The sequence below is a fragment of the Eleutherodactylus coqui genome, chromosome 1, assembly GCF_035609145.1.
Source record: "Eleutherodactylus coqui strain aEleCoq1 chromosome 1, aEleCoq1.hap1, whole genome shotgun sequence".
In the NCBI taxonomy this organism is placed as follows: Eukaryota; Metazoa; Chordata; class Amphibia; order Anura; family Eleutherodactylidae; genus Eleutherodactylus; species Eleutherodactylus coqui.
In genome coordinates, this window is record NC_089837.1 from 38,217,874 (window position 1) to 38,238,458 (window position 20,585).

Below are 20,585 nucleotides of genomic sequence, written 5' to 3' on the forward strand. Positions count from 1 at the left end.
GGTAATAAGGTTGTTAGGTTGTCAGTGGGGTTTTTATGCGCTAGTGCTTGGAGATCTCCTACGTTAAGCGAGCTGAGTCTTTTCCACACTGACCTGGAGGCGAGATCGAAGGAATTGTTTAGTAGTTTCGGTATGGAGCTAAGTGGAGCAAGCAGGGATGGGTCGGGGGCCAATTCCCCTCTCAGGTCGGCCCATGTTTCGCAGGGGCCTCTAATTAGTGGGTTGAAGTCTTTGGATCCACATTTGATTTTTGAGGGGAACCATAGATCTTCTACGAACGAGTCATCTCCTGGGTTCTCTGCCAAAGAGGCAAAGAGCTGATCCTTTATTGGATGAACCAAGTCCATCCAGTAGCCTATATGTGAAGCACGGTATAAGTCCTGGATGTTTGGAAGATCAATGCCGCCCTCCGCTCCCCTCTTAATCATTAAGCTGTAGGCCAGCCTCGTTCTCCTCTGCCTCCAGACGAATCCGGCGAATGTCCTGCGCATTGCTCCAAAGAAGCTCATTGGAAGATGAATGGGAAGCATCCTTATTTTATAGAGCACTATAGGTAGAATATAGGTTTTTAAAATGTTTTTTTCTCCCGAACCATGAGATACAGGGGATGTCATATGAACTCAGAAGGTTTTTAATCTGTCCTAATAGGGGCGGGAAGTTAGCTGCATAGAGGTTATGTTACTCCTTAGTTATTTTGACTCCCAGGAAGTCTAGCGAAGAGTCCGCCCAGGTGAAAGGAGAGTTCTCCTTTAATTGTCTGCTCCGGCTCGCTGGGATAGACACGTTGAGTACTGTTGACTTCCCATAATTAATTTTGAAGTTAGATATTAAACCAAAACTGTTAAGGAGCTCTACTAATTTGGGTAGGCCCTTCTCAGGATTCGACACCAGAAAGACTATGTCGTCTGCAAAGGCGGTTATGTTGAGGGTATGATTTCCCCAGGTAAGTCCCATGATCTCTGGGTCGTGCCTTACTAGCTGAAGGAGGGGTTCCAGTGCTAAAACAAATAACGTGGGGGATAGTGGGCAGCCCTGGCAGGTTCCATTTTTAATGTTAAAGGGGGCTGATAGAATTTCATTTATTTTGAGCCTGGCGTATGGGGCTGCGTACAGGGAGAAGATGGCAGAGACAAAGGCCGGGGGAAAGTTGAAGTGGTCCAGGACCTCCTTCATATAAGCCTAGTCAACTCGGTCAAACGCCTTTTCCGTGTCTGTGCCTACAAGAGCTAATGGAATGTGGCACTTTTGGGCTAGGCGTATTGCGTGAAGTAATCTACGGCAATTGTCTCTGCCCTCCCTCCCCCGCACAAAACCTGCCTGCTCCTCATTGACTAGGAGGGGAATAAAATTCTCCATTCTTTTAGCCAGGAGTTTGGCCCATAATTTAATGTCAAAATTGATAAGGGAGATCGGGAGATAGTTGCCACATAACTCCGGGTCCTTATCTTGTTTATGAATTAAAGTTATGTGCGCTTCCACAGCTTGTTTGGGCAGGGTGGCTCCTCTCATCAATGCATTGAAAAGTTCGGTGAGTCAAGGAACCAGAATTGAGCTGAAGGCTTTATAATATGGGAGACTTAGGCCGTCCGGACCCAAGTTATATTATATTTGGTTTTATTATATTTGGTAGACTTGAGGTGGACGGACTGAGTCTACATTTTATATATTTTATGATATTTAATATGTTTTAACCCAGTTTAAATAAATGCCGCGGCCTTTTAATCCAGATGCAGATTTTGTGTATGTTATTTTCTTGGTAAGATGAAAGATATTTGTAGCCTAAGATTCCATGTATTCACTACAGGTTAATAAAGGCAAGTTAATGGTAAAAGAACAGGAATAAGGACCAGCAAAATACACAGTATAGTTGGAACAATTCAAGTTGGATTTCACAATGTATTCCACGTTTACTATGTCCACCTCCACAGCACGGACACTGAAAGAACAATATTCCCAAAACTATCCATAACTGACCCTAACTTCACATTTGGGTGCGCACCCCTCTTACCAGTGGTCCGGGAGAACTGCTTACAGTTTGTAGAAGCGTGCGTTGGGGCCCAATGTCGTCCCTTCCTTGTATAGCGAAGCTTCCTCTCCTCACGGTTATCACAATATCCAAGGCAATATGATCCTTCTCAGCAGGCAGGAAAAGAAAATGGATGCAATAGAATCCAACAGCCAATAGCTCAGCACCCTGACAGTCCTGCAGAATCCATACACCCCGGTGTGATATAAGCCAGGGTTTTGCAGTTACTGTCCGGTACTCAACAGCACTGCCAGTCTTTAACTTTGGTGGCAATATCCACAGCCACAATGTCAGTATTACTGGTTAGCCACTGGGCACAGTCCTTTCAGCATGGCTCCACTGAATGTACTGTCTCTTTACACTCTGTCTGCCTCTGGACTGAATTACACAAAGGTTAGCTGCACAGGAAAGTCCTCTAAGATCTCCAAACACTCTCAATGCAGCACAGACACTTGGTACTCTCTCTTGCAAAGATGGCTACTGCTCCCCCTGTGTCGTCACATCCTGCTTCCTTCTCATACTGTGTCTGCAGTCAGGCAGGCTGACCTCATAGGGGTGTGTCCCTCCAGCATCACATTCCCATTGCAGTGGCTGCTGTCTTAAAGGACCAGAATCACAAAACACATATACACTCAACTTTAACACAGTTTAAACAAATGAAACTTGGCACATCATTAGGCTGTATATTACATATTCCCCCCACTTTAAGATTGGCAGTCCCTGCCAATGACTGAATATCCAGAGGGTTGTACTTTTATGCGCAAAGTGGTAGTGTATCATTGTATGGCAGGCCAAACAAACTCATCCTGCAAATACCGAACAGGGGGGGGGGGGGGGGGGGGTGCCAGCATTTGTCCTAGTAGTCCGTCTGAGGACCTGTGGAATACTCTGGGGCACTTCAGCCATGGGCTGAGAAGTACTAGCAGACTCCACACCAGTGGGGGCACAGGCTGGAGGCTCAGTGGTCAACGGTGGAACATCCTCAGGAGCAAGGATCGGCCAGCAATCATCCTCATTGTCATAGGCCCATTCCACACCACCAGTCTCAGACTGTGGGAGCTCATTGACGTTGGTATTTCTGGTACAATTTGTTTCTTCAGAATGACATAGGCGCAACATATTTCTGTGAAGTACTCGAACACAATCAGCTCCTTCCTTCTGGACTTGGTACACTGGCAAATTGGCATACTTGCGGCCAACAACATGATATAGCACAGCCTGCCATCTGCTTTCCAGTTTCCCTTGGGGCTTCTTGACATGCACCTGAACCAGGTCACCAGGCTGCAATAATGCTTCTTGCACTGCGGTCTTATCAGAATGAGAATGTTCTCGTAGACACTGCCGCACCAATCGATGGATCGTCTCAAGTTTCTGCCAATGCGCTCGTACCCAGGAATTTGGATCCCTTGGAGGGAACCCATCTACATCAGTCAGCTGTTAGTCTCCCATACTTCGCCCAGACCGCCCAAAGAGGAGAGTATAAGGGGAGTACCCCATTGTAGAATGGACCTGATTATTAAAGGCCCACACCATTTCAGACAAGAATTGAGGCCATTGTAACTTCTTGTTTTCCCCCAGAGTCTGCAGCATCTGTTGCAGAGTTCTGTTGAATCTTTCACAGGCCCCGTTCCCTTGCGGATGGTATGGAGTCGTGTGCGACTTCTTTATCCCATAGGTACGTTGAACTTCCTTCATTACATGGCCCTCAAAGCAGGCTCCTTGGTTGGAGTGGATGCGTTGAGGACACCCATACACTCGAATGAAATCTTGACACAGAGCCCGAGCTGCTGACTCAGCTGTCTAGTCCTTGGTGGTGGTTACCACTGCAAATTTGGTGAAGTGGTGCACCATTACGAGGCAATACTGATGCCCGCTGTTGGATGGGCCCACCATTAGATAGTCTATCATAACGATTTCCAAAGTTTCCTGGGTCACTATGGTTTGCAGGCGAGCTCTCTGTCCTATTGCCTTATGGATCTCACAAGTTCGACAGCTGTGGCATACTTCTTCAACCATTTGACGGAGACCATGGCAGTAAATCAGAAGCTGTAACCAACTAAAGGTTTTTCATGACCAAAGTGACCATTCTTGTTATGAGCCTCCATCGCCAATGAGCGAGCCAATTCACTAGGCACCACAATTTGGTATCGAACCTCGATTTCAGAAGGTAGATAAACCTTTCGGCATAGAACTCCATTTTTCATCTCCCACTGACTCAGAACCGATAATATCTCCCGTGTCAGTCGTTCACTTTCCTCTCAACAGGGCTTCTTGCTTTCCTCAACAAACTTGATCATCCGTGCCAACCCCTCATGGGCCTGCTGCATTTGTGTCCATTCCTGCCTTGAGGGACCAAAGAAAGGAGCCACTTCAGTCCCTTCCATTTCACACTGATTAGCGATGGCCAAGGCCTGTGAAAATCTGCTGAAGTCAGGCACCTCCCCATGCTCTAACTCGTGATCCACATCTCCTGTGGGGGTCTGGGTAGTTACCCTGGAAAGTCTGTCAGCATTCTGGTTCTCTGTCTTGGACCCATACTTAATGTGATAATTGAACTTAGACATCCGGGCTATCCACCTCTGCTCTAAAGCCCCAAGCTTGGCATTTTCCAGGTGAGCTAATGGATTGTTGTCAGTCAGTACTAAAACTTCAGCCCCAGTCAAATATTCAGAGAATTTCTCAGTCATGGCCCATACTAGTGCAAACAGCTCCAACTTAAATGAACTATAATTCTCGGGATTTCTTTCAGAATCCCGCAAAGAGCGGCTGGCGTATGCTATAACCCGCTCCTGGCCATCCTTAACCTGGGAAAGCACTGCACCGGGACCATACAGGCTTGCATCCGTATATAGCTGGAACGGTAAGTGGTAATCAGCGTACGCCAAGATTGGGGCCGTTGTCAGAGCATCCTTCAATTCCCAGAAGGCTTGTTCCTGTTCAGTTCCCCATTTCACAGGCCGGTTCTTTGGACCACCGGATGTGCCCCGTAGGAGAGCATTTAGTGGTGCTGCTACCCTGGCAAAATCCTTAATAAACCGTCAATAGTAACCGGCTACTCCAAGAAACGCCCTCACTTCTCGCAGGGTAGATGGTGTCAGCCAATCTTGAATAGCTGCTACCTTGTCCCTCGATGGTCTCACCCCTTCTCCTGATACGCGATGACCCAAGTAATCAATTTCAGATTGGAACAACCGACATTTGCTGGGTTTTAATTTGAGCCTGTGTTCCCGCAATCGTCGAAATACTTGACCCAGTTGGTAGAGATGGTCTTCAAAGGTTGCAGAATACACTATAATGTCATCCCAGTAGATGAGAGTGAACACAAAGTTGAAGTCACCGAGACATTTCTCCATCAATCTCTGAAACGTTCCGGGTGCATTTGTCAGCCCGAAGGGCATCCGGTTAAATTCATATAGTCCCATGGGCAAGATGAAAGCTGTATTCTCCTTGTCTTTCTCAGCCATCGGCACCTGCCAATACCCACCAACCAGATCTAGTGAGGAGAAGTACCAAGCTCTCCCTACGGCCGAGAGGGACTCCTCAATCTGGGGTAAGGGGTAGCAATTTCTCACGGTGCAGGCATTTAACTTCTGATAGTCTACACAAAACCGAAGAGACCCATCTTTTTTTTTTACTAACACCACTGGAGCTGCCCAGGGACTTTGGCTTTCTCAGATGATCCCACCTTGCAGCATCTTAGTCAGCAGTTCTTTCACTTCCGGATACAACCGTGGAGGAATTTGTCGGTAGCACTCTGTAATTGTAGGGATGTCTCCTGTGGGAATCTCATTGCAGACCCCTGTTGTACATCCAAAATCTTCAGCGTAACGCGTGAAAGTGGCTCTGTTTTCCCACAACAGCTCATCTATCTTCTGGACCTGTTTTGGAGAACACAAGTAAGTCTCCATCTTCATCTGTTCTCGAATTGCATGGCCATTCCATTCAGAGGAGGGACTCTCATCTTCTCCCATAGACACGGTTATGTCCACTCATCCCTTTCAGCCGGCTTCAGATGCATCGGAGTTACTTTTTTACTTCTTCCGGAGTTACATAGAGGTTAGCCAGCAGCCTTCCTGGTGTCAGATCTACACTCTGGTCCTGGGTGTTTACACATCAGAGTGGTACTCTCCCATTGCGAACTATTGCCAAGAAATGGGCTACTAGCAGATCAACACCTCCTTCGGTTGCCGGCAGTGCTTCTACCAAGACAGCTATGCCTTCTAGTTTCCGACAGGTGCCTACAGGCATGGACACTATCATCTCCCGACGGGGTGGCAGTGTAACTTTTGTATGCATAGGGACAGAAATTTGTGCCAGAGGACGCTGTGCATCCAAGCTTTCCTGTAAGCCACATATCCAGATCAGCCGCTGGAACGCTGCTTGAGTAGGCCGATGGCTGGTGGTTTGTTTCCAATAACCATGACCTTTCTTTTCAAAGAGGATCTGATCCAATTCTTTTAGCACATTCATCCCCAAAATGACAGGGGCCTTTACTTCATGTGGCTCCTGTACCACTACAATGCCTTTCTTACCTAGATCTTGACCACATAACCAGACATTCATTCAGGTCACTCCCACTACTGGGACTGGTAACTGGTTGGCTGCGACCACTCGTACGAATGTATGGGGATCATATTACTTGAGAACCCGTGTCAATCATCCCAATAACTGGAATATCTTCTAATTCCATTTGGATGACAGGACTTGCAGCAATTAGGTCATCATCAGGGCATTTTCCCCACATAATCTCCTTCTCAGTTTCCCCTACTCTGTGCCCTACAGCAGCAGGGGACCTTAGTTTAACGGCAGTCTCTCATAAGCTTGTCGCTGCTATGGACATCTAGCAGCAACGTGGCCCATCCTTCCACACTCCCAGCGTTTTCCCCCGTCATTCTGGACATCGATTTGGGCCTCTTTGGTAAGCCCCTTCGGTTTCTCCTGAGCGCTGTACTAAATTATTGGGACCCCTTCGGTAGGTCCTGTTCTCATCCCTCCAGCGGGGTTGTGGGTGGTTGTGACCTTCTTGGTGTGGACGGCCCACTCCTTCATCTCTAGTTCTCTGGAAGTCTGCAATTCTCATAGAGTTTTCATCACAACAGGTTTGCAGGCGTTCCATTTGCTCTTGCAATTTCTGCATTACTGTTAGAATTTCTTTAGCTGGCACTTTTTCTACTGTTTCTGGGCTGGAGCTAGCCCCCTGCGACGAAGTGACTCCAACTGCGGTCTGGGGCTTTGGGACAATACTATTGGCACATGAGATGGCCTCTACCTGCACGTCATGAAATTTAGCATTAGTCTCTCGTCGTATAAAGTCCTGCATAGCAACAGTCAAACTGCCGTTGCGGATCCCCAGAACAAACTGGTCACGGAGAGTCCGATCATGGTTACAGAAGGCTGCTGAGCCTCTTTCCATTCCTTGAATATCTTGGATCAGTTCTTGTAGGGCATTCACATATTGGGGGAGACTTTCATTCTCCTGTTGCACTCTCTGGAAGAATTGAGCCTGCAGGGATCCCAGCAATGCTGTTTCTCCATAGATGGTTTCTAGAATCTGTACCACTTGCTCAAATGTCTGCCTTTGATCGAATGGCGTAAATATCACCGTATTAGCATCACCTTGTAACGTCAATATTGCTAGCTCTACTAGTACTTCTCGTGCGGTTTGGTACATTCGCTGTACCATTCTTATCTGTTCCACCCACATAGTCACAGACATATTCTTGCCATCAAATTTAACTAACTGACTCACTATAGCCCCTGCTGGCATTCCTCCTCTGGTACCATCCCCCCTAACTGGTGCGTTGCCGTCCATTTTGGAATGCGGATCCTGACGACTACGCTAATTTGTGAACTGAGAGCAAGGCAGGTGGTTTGGGCTCCGCTACCAGAAAGGACGCACGCAGGGTGGTCAAGTTAAGAAAAATGTATTTACTACAGGTTAATAAAGGCAAGTTAATGGTAAAAGAATAGGAATAAGGCCAAGCAAAATACACAGCATAGTTGGAACAATTCAAGTTGGATTTCACAATATATTCCACGTTTACTATGTCCACCTCCACAGCACGGATACTGAAAGAACAATATTCCCAAAACTATCCCTAACTGACCCTAACTTCACATTTGGATGCTTACCCCTTTTATAAGTGGTCCGGGTGGACTGCTTACAGTTTGTAGAAGCGTGCGTAGGGGCCCAATGTCGTCCCTTCCTTGTACAGTGAAGCATCCTCTCCTCACGGTTATCACAATATCTGAGGCAATAAGATCCTTCTCAGCAGGCAGGAAAACAAATGGATGCAATGGAATCCAACAGCAAGTAGCTCAGCACTACTTGCTGTTGGATTCAAACTGACAGTCCTGCAGAATCTATACATCGTGATGTGATATAAGCCAGGGTTTTGCAGTTACCGTCCGGTACTCAACAGCACTGCCAGTCATTAACTTTGGCGGCAATATCCACAGCCACAATGTCAGTAGTACTGGTTACCCACTGGGCACACTCCGTTCAGCATGGCTGCACGGAACATACTGTCTCTTTATCCTCTGTCTGCCTCTGGACTGAATTACACACAGGTTAGCTGCACAGGAAAGTCTTCTAAGATCTCCACAGACACTCAATGCAGCACAGACACTTGGCACTCTCTCTTGCAAAGATGGCTGCTGCTCCCCCTGTGTCATCACATCCTGCTTCCTTCTCATACTGTGTCTGCAGTCAGGCAGGTTGACCTCATAGGGGTGTGTCCCTCCAGCATCACATTCCCATTGCAGTGGCTGCTGTCTTAAAGGACCAGAATCACAGAAACACATATACACTCAACTTTAACACAGTTTAAACAAATGAAACTTGGCACATGATTAGGTTGTTTATTACACATGGGTGTGGGCACAGGCCAATTTCCTGGTCCAGGTGAATCACAGCCGGCTGCTGCGGGATTAGGAGAGAGGCAAGTTTCTGGGGTCCCCAGCTTCATATCCCAATTTATGGGTCCATGTGGTAGATCTTTATTACAAACAGAGCAGTGTGAGCAGGTCCTGTCGTGGATGGCAGAAAATGTATCCAGGAATGTATCGACCACCCAGTCTTCAACACAGTCCACTACTCCCGGCTTAGCGACTGCAAATCTGAATCCTCTGGCTGCTGCTCTTCCTTCCTCCCAGCCTCCTCACTCAATGAAAATGACGTATTCTGATGAGCAGGCAGACTCCCAGGAACTGTTCTCGGGTCCCTGACATGAGTGGGAAAAACTGGTTCCTCTCACACCTGAGGAGTTTGACGTGACCGATGCCCATCCTTTGGAAAGTACCTGGAGTCCGGGTGATGAGGCTGCGGACTTACGGCAACTGTCTCAAGAGCTTTCAGTGGGTGAGGAGGATGCTGATGATGAGACACAGTTGTCTGTCAGTGAGGTAGTAGTAAGGGCAGTAAGTCCAAAGGAGGAGAGCGCACAGAGGATTCGGAGAAAGAGCAGCTGGACGATGAGGTGACTGACCCCACCTGGTTTGCTAAGCCTACTGAGGACAGGGCTTCAGAAGGAGAGGCAAGTGCAGCAGCAGGACAGGTTGGAAGAGGCAGTGGAGTGGCCAGGGGTAGAGGCAGGGCCAGAGCAAAGAATCCCCCAAATGTTTCCCAAGGCACCCCCTCGCGCCAAGCCTCCGTGCAGAGGGCTAGGTCTTCAAAGGTGTGGATGTTTTTCAGTGAGAGCGCAGACGACCGACGAACAGTGGTGTGCAACCTGTGTCGCACCAAGATCAGCCGGGGAGCCAGCACTACCAGCCTCACACCACCAGCATGTGCAGGCATATGATGGCCAAGCACACCACTAGGTGGGACGAAGGCCGTTCACCGCCTCCGGGTTACACCACTGCCTCTTCCCCTGTGCCCCAACCTGCCACACAGATCCAATACCCCTCTCAGGACACAGGCACAAGCGCCTCCCGTCCTGCACCCACACCCTCACCTCCACTGTCCTCCACCCCATCCAGCAATGTCTCTCAGTGTAGCGTTTAGCTGTCGCTAACACAAGCGTTGGAGCGAAAGCGCAAATACGCCACCACGCACCTGCACGCACAAGCTTTAAACGTGCACATTGCCAAATTAATCAGCCTGGAGATGCTGCCGTACAGGCTTGTGGAAACAGAGGCTTTCAAAAACATGATGGCGGTGGCGGTCTTGCACTACTCGTTCCCTAGTCGCCACTGTTTTTCCCAGTGTGCCATCCCAGCCCTACACCACCACGGCTCCTGCAACATTAATTGTGCCCTCACCAACGGGGTTACTGGAAAGGTCCACTTAACCACGGACATGTGGACAAGTACTAGCGGGTAGGGCCACTATATCTCACTGACGGCACATTGGGTGAATTTGGTGGAGGCTGGGACCGAGTCAGAGTCTGGGACCGCTCATGTCCTACCAACACCCAGAATAGCGGGTCCTACCTCGGTGCTGGTATCTGTGGCGGTCTATGCCACCTCCTCTAAACTCTCCCCCTCCTCCTCCTACGCAACCTCTACCTCTCAATAAAGAAATGTGAGCAGCGTCGCTAGCAGTTGGTATGGCGCTGCGTGGCAGCACATCGGTGGGCAAGCGTCAGCAGGCCGAGCTGAAACTAATCAGCTTAGGTGACAAGAGGCACACGGCCCCTGAATTGTTGCAGGGCCTGACAGAGCAGACCGACCTCTGGCTTTCGCCACTAAGCCTCCAATCGGGCACGGTCGAGTGTGACAACTGCCGTAACCTGGTGGCGTCTCTGCAGCTCGGCGCCTCACACACGTGCCATGCCTGGCCCACTTCTTGAATTTGGTGGTTCAGCGGTTTCTAAAAAACTACCCTCACTTGTCTGACCTGCTCAGCAAAGTGCGCCGCGTCTGCCCACATTTCCGCAAGTCCACCATGGATGCTGCCAACCTGAGGACCCTGCAACATCAGTTTAATCTGCCAGATCACCGACTGCTGTGAGATGTGCCCACATGGGGGAATTCTACGCTGCACATGTTGGCCAGGCTCTATGAGCAGCGTAGAGCAATAGTGGAATACTAACTCCAACATGGGCGGCGTAGTGGGAGTCAGCCTCCCCAATTCTTTACCGTGGAGTGGGCTTGGATGGCAGAATTCTGCCAGGTCCTCAGAAACTTTGAGGGGTCTACCCAGATGGTGAGCGGCGATGCTGCAATCATTAGTGTTACCATCCCGCCGCTATGCCTGCTGAGAAGTTCGCTGCAAAGCATAAAGGCCGACGCTTTGTGGTTGGAACATCCTTCGCCTTCACTAATAGTACATCAATGTTTCAGGGATTCGCCTATACTCTTGCAACACAAATTTTACTGGTGTCTGCCAATACTTCTGCTACAGAAATGTTACAGGGGTCTGCCTATACTTTTACTACAGAAATGTTAATGGGGTCTGCCTATACTTCGGCGATAGAAATGTTACTGGGGACCGCCTATATCTTTGCTACTGAAATGTTACTGGTGCTTGTTTGCCTATACTTCTGCTGCAGAAATGTTACAGGGGTCTGTCTATAGTGTTACTACAGAAATGCTACTGGGGTCTGCCTACCCTTCTGCTACAAAAATGTTACTGGGGTCTGTCTATACTTTTACTACAGAAATGTTACTGGGGTCTGCCTGTATTTCTGCTACTGAAATGTTACAGGGGTCTGCCTATACTATTACTACAGAAATGTTAATGGGGTCTGCCTATACTTTTACTACAGAAATGTTACTGGGGTCTGCCTATACATTTGCTACAGAAATGTTTCAGGGGTCTGCGTATACTTTAACAAAAGAAATGTTGCAGAGGCCAGTCTATACTGTTACTACAGAAATGTTACTGGGGTCTGCCTATAATTCTGCTACAGAAATCTTACAGGTATCTGTCTATAGTGTTACAACAGAAATGTTACAGGGGTCTGCCTATACTTCTGCTACAGAAATGTTACTGGGGTCCGCCTATACCTTTGCTACAGAAATGTTACTGGAGTCTGCCTATATGTCTGCTACAGAAATGTTACAGGGGTCTGTCTATACTGTTACTGCAGAAATGTTACAGGGGTCTATCTATACTGTTACTACAGAAATGTTACAGGGGTTTGCCTATACTTCTGCTACAGAAATGTTACTGGGGTCTGCCTATACTTTTACTACAGAAATGTTACTGGGGTCTGTCTATACTGTTACTACAGAAATGTTACTGGGGTCCGCCTATACTTCTGCTACAGAATTGTTACAGGGTTTTGCCTATACTGTTACTACAGAAATGTTACTGGGGTCTGCCTATACTTCTGCTACATAAATGTTACTGGGGTCCGCCTATACCTTTGGTACAGAAATGTTACTGGAGTCCGCCTATACCTTTGCTACAGAAATGTTACTGGGTTCTGCCTATACTTTTACTACAGAAATGTTACAGGGGTCTGCCTATACTTCTGCTACAGAAATGTTACAGGGGTCTGCCTATACTTCTAATATAGAAATGTCACTGGGGTCTGCCTATACTTCTGCTACAGAAATGTTACAGGTGTCTGCCTATACTTCTACTACAGAAATGTCACTGGGGTCTGCCTATACTTCTGCTACATCAATGTTACTGGGGTCCGCCTATACCTTTGCTACAGAAATGTTACTGGAGTCTGCCTATATGTCTGCTACAGAAATGTTACAGGGGTCTGTCTATACTGTTACTGCAGAAATGTTACAGGGGTCTATCTATACTGTTACTACAGAAATGTTACAGGGGTTTGCCTATACTTCTGCTACAGAAATGTTACTGGGGTCTGCCTATACTTTTACTACAGAAATGTTACTGGGGTCTGTCTATACTGTTACTACAGAAATGTTACTGGGGTCCGCCTATACTTCTGCTACAGAATTGTTACAGGGTTTTGCCTATACTGTTACTACAGAAATGTTACTGGGGTCTGCCTATACTTCTGCTACATAAATGTTACTGGGGTCCGCCTATACCTTTGGTACAGAAATGTTACTGGAGTCCGCCTATACCTTTGCTACAGAAATGTTACTGGGTTCTGCCTATACTTTTACTACAGAAATGTTACAGGGGTCTGCCTATACTTCTGCTACAGAAATGTTACAGGGGTCTGCCTATACTTCTAATATAGAAATGTCACTGGGGTCTGCCTATACTTCTGCTACAGAAATGTTACAGGTGTCTGCCTATACTTCTACTACAGAAATGTCACTGGGGTCTGCCTATACTTCTGCTACATCAATGTTACTGGGGTCCGCCTATACCTTTGCTACAGAAGTGTTACTAGGGTCTGCCTATACTTCTGCTACAGAAATGTTACTGGGGTCTGTCTATACTGTTACTACAGAAATGTTACTGGGGTCCACCTATACCTTTGCTACTGAAATGTTACTGGGGTCTGCTATACTTTTACTACAGAAATGTTAATGGGGTCTGCCTATACTTCTGCTACAGAAATGTTACTGGGGTCCGCCTATACCTTTACTACTGAAATGTTACTGGGGTCTGCCTATACTTTTACTACAGAAATGCTACTGGGGTCTGCCTATACTTCTGCTACAGAAATGTTACTGGGGTCCACCTATACCTTTGCTACAGAAATGTTACTGGGGTCTGCATATACTTCTGCTACAGAAATGTTACTGGGGTCCGCCTATACCTTTGCTACAAAAATGTTACTGGGGTCTGCTTATACTTCTGATATATAAATGTTACAGAGGTCTGTCTATACTATTACTACAGAAATGTTACTGGGGTCTGCCTATACGTCTGCTACAGAAATGTTAGAGGGGTCTGCCTATACATTTTCTAGAGAAATGTTAATGGGGTCTGCCTATACTTCTGCTACTGAAATGTTACTGGGTCTGCCTATACCTTTACTGCAGAAATGTTAATGGGGTCTGCCTATACTTCTGCTACAGAAATGTTACTGGGGTCCACCTGTACCTTTGCTACAGAAATGTTACAGGGGTCTGCCTAAAATTTTGCTACAGAAATGTTAATGAGGTCTGCCTATACTTCTGCTACAGAAATGTTACTGGGGTCCGTCTATACCTGTGCTACTGAAGTGTTACTGGTGGTTGTTTGCCTATACTTCTGCCACAGAAATGTTACAGGGGTCTGTCTATACAGTTACTAAAGAAATGTTAATTTGGTCTGCCTATACTTCTGCTACAGAAATGTTACAGGGGTCTGTCTATACTGTTACTACAGAAATGTTACTGGGGTCTGCCTATACTTTTGCTGCAGAAATGTTACTGGGGTCTGCCTCTACTTTTATTCCAGAAATGTTACTGGGGTCTATCTATACGTTTGCTACAGAAATGTTACTGGGGTCTGCCAATACTTCTGCTACAGAAATGTTACAGGGGTCTTTCTATACTATGGGTTCACTAAGTCTTCCAATCGGGGAGTTTTACCGATCTGGCACAAATACACTGACTGACTAGGGCAGAAATGTGGGCCGAGGCCAAGGTCGTTGGTGGGGTGAAACTCTCCCAAGGTTGGGCACTCTGATTTCTTCCTGTGTAATACCATCTTTGTGCACTGACAGCATAGACGAGCCCAAGGAACTTAAAGACTTCCCCTTGTAGTGTTGAGTTATCTGTGTGGGGACACATGGATTTCCCATTGCTATGTAGCTCAGGGCACCTTGGGCACACATGGTGGAGGCTGGGACCGAGCCTGATCCAGGGTCCACTCACATACTTCCCACGCAGACTATAGCGGGTCCTGGTCATGCTAATGTCCTTGTAATGCCACCTCCTCCAGCTTGGGGTCATGGGATCAGCACTGGGCAACATGTATTTTCTCTCGTGTTACCACAGTTATCCGCGCCACTGGTTTGGGGCAAACAAGAGGAGCGTTACTGCATTCATGAGAGGTTCACAGCTGTACTAGCATCGGAGTCCGCTTCATGCCCGCGATTGCTAAGGGTGTGGCAGAGGCCTATGTCCTGGGGGAAATGCAACTGCACCAGGTTGGGCCTGTGGAATTTCTTCCTGGTTAATACAGTCTTTGGAGCGGTGAAAGCAAATGTAACTGATTTAATGAGACCTTCACAGCTATACTAGCATCGGAGTCCGCTTCATGCCTGCGATTGCTGAGGGTCTGGGCAGAGTCCTATGTCCTGGGGGAAAAGCAACTGTGCCAGGTTGTGCCTGTGGAACTTGTTCCTGGTTAATCCTGTCTTTGGAGTGGTGAAAGCAACCGCAAATAATTAAATGAGACGTTCACAGCTGTACTAGCATCGAAGTCCGCTTTATGCCCACCAACCCACTGACTTACTAGGGCAGAAATATAGGCCAAGGCCCTTCAGAGGGTGAAACTCTGCCATGTTTGGGCACTCTGATTTCCTCATGTGTAATACCGTGCTTGAGTTTCTTGGACTAGCCTATGCTGTGAGTGCACAATGAGTTCCCATTGCATTGCTTTACCTGTCTGGCACAAATACACTGACTGACTAAGGTAGAAATGTGGGCCGAGGTCCTTGACGGGGTGAAAGTCTGCCATGTTTGGGCGCTCTGATTTCTTCTTGTGTAATACTATCTTTGTGCTCCGACAGCATAGGCAAGCTCAAGGAACTCAAAGACTTTCCATTGCGGTGTTGAGCTATCTAACGTCTACACAGAATGAATTGTCTGTGGACACATGGATTTCCCATTGCTCCTCGCATTGTGGAGATGTGTAGAAGTGCAGGCACCTGAGTCCCCTTTATGCCCACGCTTGCGGCTCCTGACAATTTTGCGACGGAGGTGACATGGGATTGGAATGATGATCGTACATCAATTTATCATCGATTCTCAACAGCATTGTGGGCTATCGCCCCCCTTTCAAAGAGGGTTGCTGCCTGGGCCTGCCAACATTCTGCAGTATGTGCCTCTGATTCCTCCTCATCGCAGATGTACTTAGAAATAGACATGAGAGTGGTGTAGCTATGAAGCGAGCATGTGGCATGAGAGCAACTACAGGCTGTGCAGGGAAACTTTTGGGTGCGCTGTGGATGCAGGGTCGGGCAGCATGTAACCCAGGAGAAGAGGCAGCGGTGTCACACACAGGCAGTGATTGTCCTTGGTTTCAGGTAGTGTGGTGCTTAGCTAAGGTGTGCCTTGCTAATGAGGGTTTGTCCAAAGTAAAAGTTGTTAGGGTGGAGGGCAGACTCTTGCCCCCATTGTGGCTTAATAGTGGGACCTGGGAGCCTCAGATGCAGCCATGCATGCTGCCCCTGCCCTTCCCTATCCGTTTCTGTGGTGTTTCCATGACTTTCGGATGTTTTCCAGAGTTACACATGTCATGACCTATGCGGAGCATCGGTCATATACAAAAATGCTCGAGTTGCCCATTGACTTCAATGGGGTTCGTTACTCGAAACGAGCTCTCGAGCATCGCGGAAAGTTCGACTTGAGCAACGAGCACCCGAGCATTTTGGTGCTCGTTCATCTCTAGTAGGTACCCATCTTTCCCAGGTTGAGATTAGACCATCTGGCATTAGCGTTAGGACTAGAGATGAGCGAACGTGTCCGTTACGGACACATCCGCACCCGGACACCCGCTTTGCCGAACACTGCAGTGTTCGCGCGTAAGTGTCCGGGTGCCGCCGGGGGGCGGGGAGATGCGCGGCGGCGCGGGCGGCAGTAGCGGGGAACAGGGGGGAGCCCTCTCTCTCTCCCTCTCCCCCCCACTCCCCGCCGCACCCCCCCGCGCTGCCACGGCGGCCCCCGAACTTTTTCGCCCGAACACTGAAGTGTTCGCAAAGTTCGGTGTTCGGGCGAAAAAGGGGCGGGGCCGAACGTGTTCGCTCATCTCTAGTTAGGACCCATCTGAAAGCTTGGCCACCTGGACGTTGGTAGATGGGCCAATGTAATTTGATCAAATTATATACGAAGATCCTTGCATTATTTAATGTGGTTAGAGTATTTATTACGGTATGCATACCTCTGATAGTAAATGTATTTTGAATGTTGTTAGTTACAATCATTCCCTGCACGGTCTCCAACTAAAGAAATGTAAAAACTTAAAGGCGTCCCCATGAACATTTATTTTTAAAAATAATTTTCATAAAATATAAATCAGCTCTACAATAAAGAGGCGATACAAAGGTACACTGAATTACAGCAACGAGATTTATTACAATAGAAAGAAACAAGTTGATGTTTTTGTGGTTAAATAGAAGAAAATTGCGGAGGAAAACAGGTCAAAGTATTACCGCTACGATACATTACAATGATGAACACGGCACCGCGGACAGTGCGAGGGAGCCAGTCATAATGGGATGATGTCCGAATGTAGGCGGTTGACATTTCTTCCCGCGTGGAGAGTTATAATACCAATCCAATTATTTCTGCTAACGAGGAAGTTTAAAAGCTTTGAATCTCTTGCCAATGTTATCCCAGTAGCTAAAATGATGTGACTAATTACAATTCTGAAATGTTCAGGGAATTAACCGAATATTAAAAGACCTTCCATGTTGTAAGAAAAAATGACAGATGGTAAGATATGGTTAAAAATAAAGAAAGCCATACTGGCCACTCTAATCCTTCTGGTCCAGGACAACAACTTCCATTCTCAATGTCCATCAGTATTTATATTGGTTGTAGTGGTGACATCCCGTATACACACAGCAAACAAGATTGTACAGACAGCAGCATTTGGAGACCAGTTAGTTCCCTGCTGTTTTACAAGCCTTGTTCCAAGGCAAGGAGGAAAAATGCACAGCCCATCGGAGGTCTGGATCACGACCCAAATACTTGTCCAAATAAGTTATATAGTCCAGGCAGCACGAGATGAATACAAATAAACTCTTTAATCCTCCATAACCAGCGACGTTTCTACTTGTAAAAAAGGGTTTTTATCAAGCTTCATATATAACTTATTCCGAAAACACGACTCCTGTAACCAATCACAGGCCACAGCAGTGTAGAGTTACATACCTTTGAGACCAGTGATCGGCTGAAGCGGTGATGTTCCCTATGCACATGTGATGACTGTAGCCAATGTAAACAGGAGTGGTGCTGGACCCACAGGGAATTAGAATAGTGAACATGACTGTCTTATTTTTTAATTTTATTGCAAAACATATGGATTCTTGAAATGGAGGAATATATTTGACAAATAAAACATGACGCCAGGACTTAATAGTAAAAGAAACTACTCCCGAGAATGGAAAATCATAACAAGGGGCAAGAAGACAAAGACCGGACACAAACGTGCTGAAATCCTAATTAATAAAATACACATCTAAAGTCCACAACAAAATAAGATACAGAAATGGTACCGTGTTTCCCCAAAAATAGGACACTGTCTTATATTAATTTTTGACTCAAAAGAGGCACAGTGTTTTATTTTCAGGAGGGGTGTGTCTTATCCTTACCCAGCCGCCGCCATCTGTGTCCCTCATGCTGGTCCCCACACTGCTGCAGTCCTCAGCGCTGACAGGATTCTCTTCTCCTGGTAACAGGGTTTTAAATACCTCGCCTCCAATGAGCCCTGTAATTGGATCGAGGGCCAGCCAATCAGAGCCGATGCTCGGTGAACCAATCACAGCCATTCACTGTCATTCACTGAAAGGCTGTGAATGATTGAGCGCCGCCTTTGATTGGCTGACGCTCGATACAATCACAGCGCTCTCTTAACGGAGGGCAGGGTATTCAAAGCCTTGTCACCACAAGAGAATCCTATCAGCGCTGAGGACTGCAGCCTGCCACAGCGCCGGAGACCAGCGTGAGGGACACAGATGCCGGCGGCTAGGTGGGTATTCTTTTTTTTTAAACCTAGTGTAGCTAGGGCTTATTTTCAGGGGGAGCTTATATTTCAAGGCCTCCTCCACCCCACCTCCCCTTGAAAATAAGGGTAGGGCTTATTATCAGGGTAGGGTTTATTTTGGGGGAAATGATCACTGTCTACCGACTGGTATCAGAGAGCAAAATTAAAGCAGAAATACAATGAGGATAAAAAAAAGAAAAGGGGGAGAATGGAGTGGAAAGAGAACAGGTGAAAGAAAAGGAGATGAAGGGGAGGTATAGACAAAACAATGATTAGTTTCTAGGTGAAAAAGGATCAGAAGAATGAATCACAACATAAGGGACGGGTATTCCTAAGAATTTTTAAAGCACAACAGATAGTACCAGGTAAGTCGTAAGTCTAAACTTATTTGGACATCCCCGAAGACGGCCCGTTAGGTCTTCTATTCCTTTCACCATTTGGATTTTTTTGAACCAGATGCGTATAGAAGATGGAATCACTTGTCTCCCTACAGCTGGCATATATATGCGGGCCGCAATGATCATAGTAACATAGTATGCCTGGCCGAAAAAAACATTTGTCCACCCAGTTCAGCCTATTACGCCTCAATGTTGATCTAGAGGAAGGCAAAAACCCAATGAGGTAGAAGCCAATCCTCTCCATTTAAGGGGAAAAAAATATTTCCTGACTTCAATCTGGCAATCAGAATAATCCCCGGATAAACAACCCTTTCGCAGTTATTAATGAGTGTAAAAGGATGGCAAATTATCAACCTCATAACAGAGAGACGAATCTTGCACAGATAGAGAAGGAAAATACTTATTTTTAACCATTGCCTAACCTCCGGCAATTCTATTGAAGAATAGCAGATTAGGCTTTAAGAGTACAAAAGGGTCTTGTCAAAATAAATGAGCAGCAAGACAAGACCAGCACATCTTGAAGTAGGTACTTTTCTGTCTTACAGTAGATACTGACATATTGTTTTTGGAAATTTTTGATGGCGTAAGTTACCATTGTAAAATTACATTTTTGGACCATTTTCCAATGAGAAGGGGCTTTTAATGCTTTTTCTTACCCAAGCTGAAATAGTGTGGCACAGCGTTTGCTTGAGCTCTATGCCAATCATTCAGTGGGAATTGAGGATCAAGGTCTTCTTCCATTTCAACATTTTTGATGTTTTTTATTTTTTTGAAGGATAGATAAAAAGGAGTCATAGTAGGAATAATAGATGCCCTCTTCAAGATGTTAAGACACTGAATATCAGATAAAAGCAGATTTGGGAAAGATGGGAGTAGTAGTTTCACTTTTATGCATAATATGACAAATTCTTATAGACTTGTAAAACTCAGTGTTGGAAATATTATGATGCAAGTTCAACCGAATTATTATCTGTTAGAAGCTCCTCTATAGAAATAATAGTAGCATCTTCCATGACAAAAGGCCAATTCCGGGCAAATAGGAGTTAGGAAATTGTAGAGGCAGGACGTATGTGGCCGTCAACAGGGAAATCAATAAAATTATGGCTGTTGAAATATACATATGTAAAAAAACAACAAAAGAGGGGAAAAAAGAAAAACTGTCTCCTCATGAAAAATGGTTTTCCAGACTAAAAAAATAGGCAATTCATTCTCAGAGTAGAGATTTTTTGGAGCAAGGCTTTTATTTGGGTTATTCCATTAATAAAGAACTTCACTACTCCCTTTTTTGTAGCTTGATGAAGGAGACTGCCCTACTTATTGGTGTATGGAGAGCTTTTCAAGGTTATATAGCCTAGATAAGACATATTATGTAGCGTTTCAGGGAGACACATTCCCAATCATACTTGATTTGAAATCT

The 20,585-nt window shown here is 46.4% G+C and overlaps 1 pseudogene; it reads right to left on the reverse strand.

Moving 5' to 3' along the window:
• LOC136612155 (zinc finger protein 850-like) overlaps nt 1-20,585 on the reverse strand; it is a 460,849-nt pseudogene that overhangs the window by 354,625 nt on the left and 85,639 nt on the right.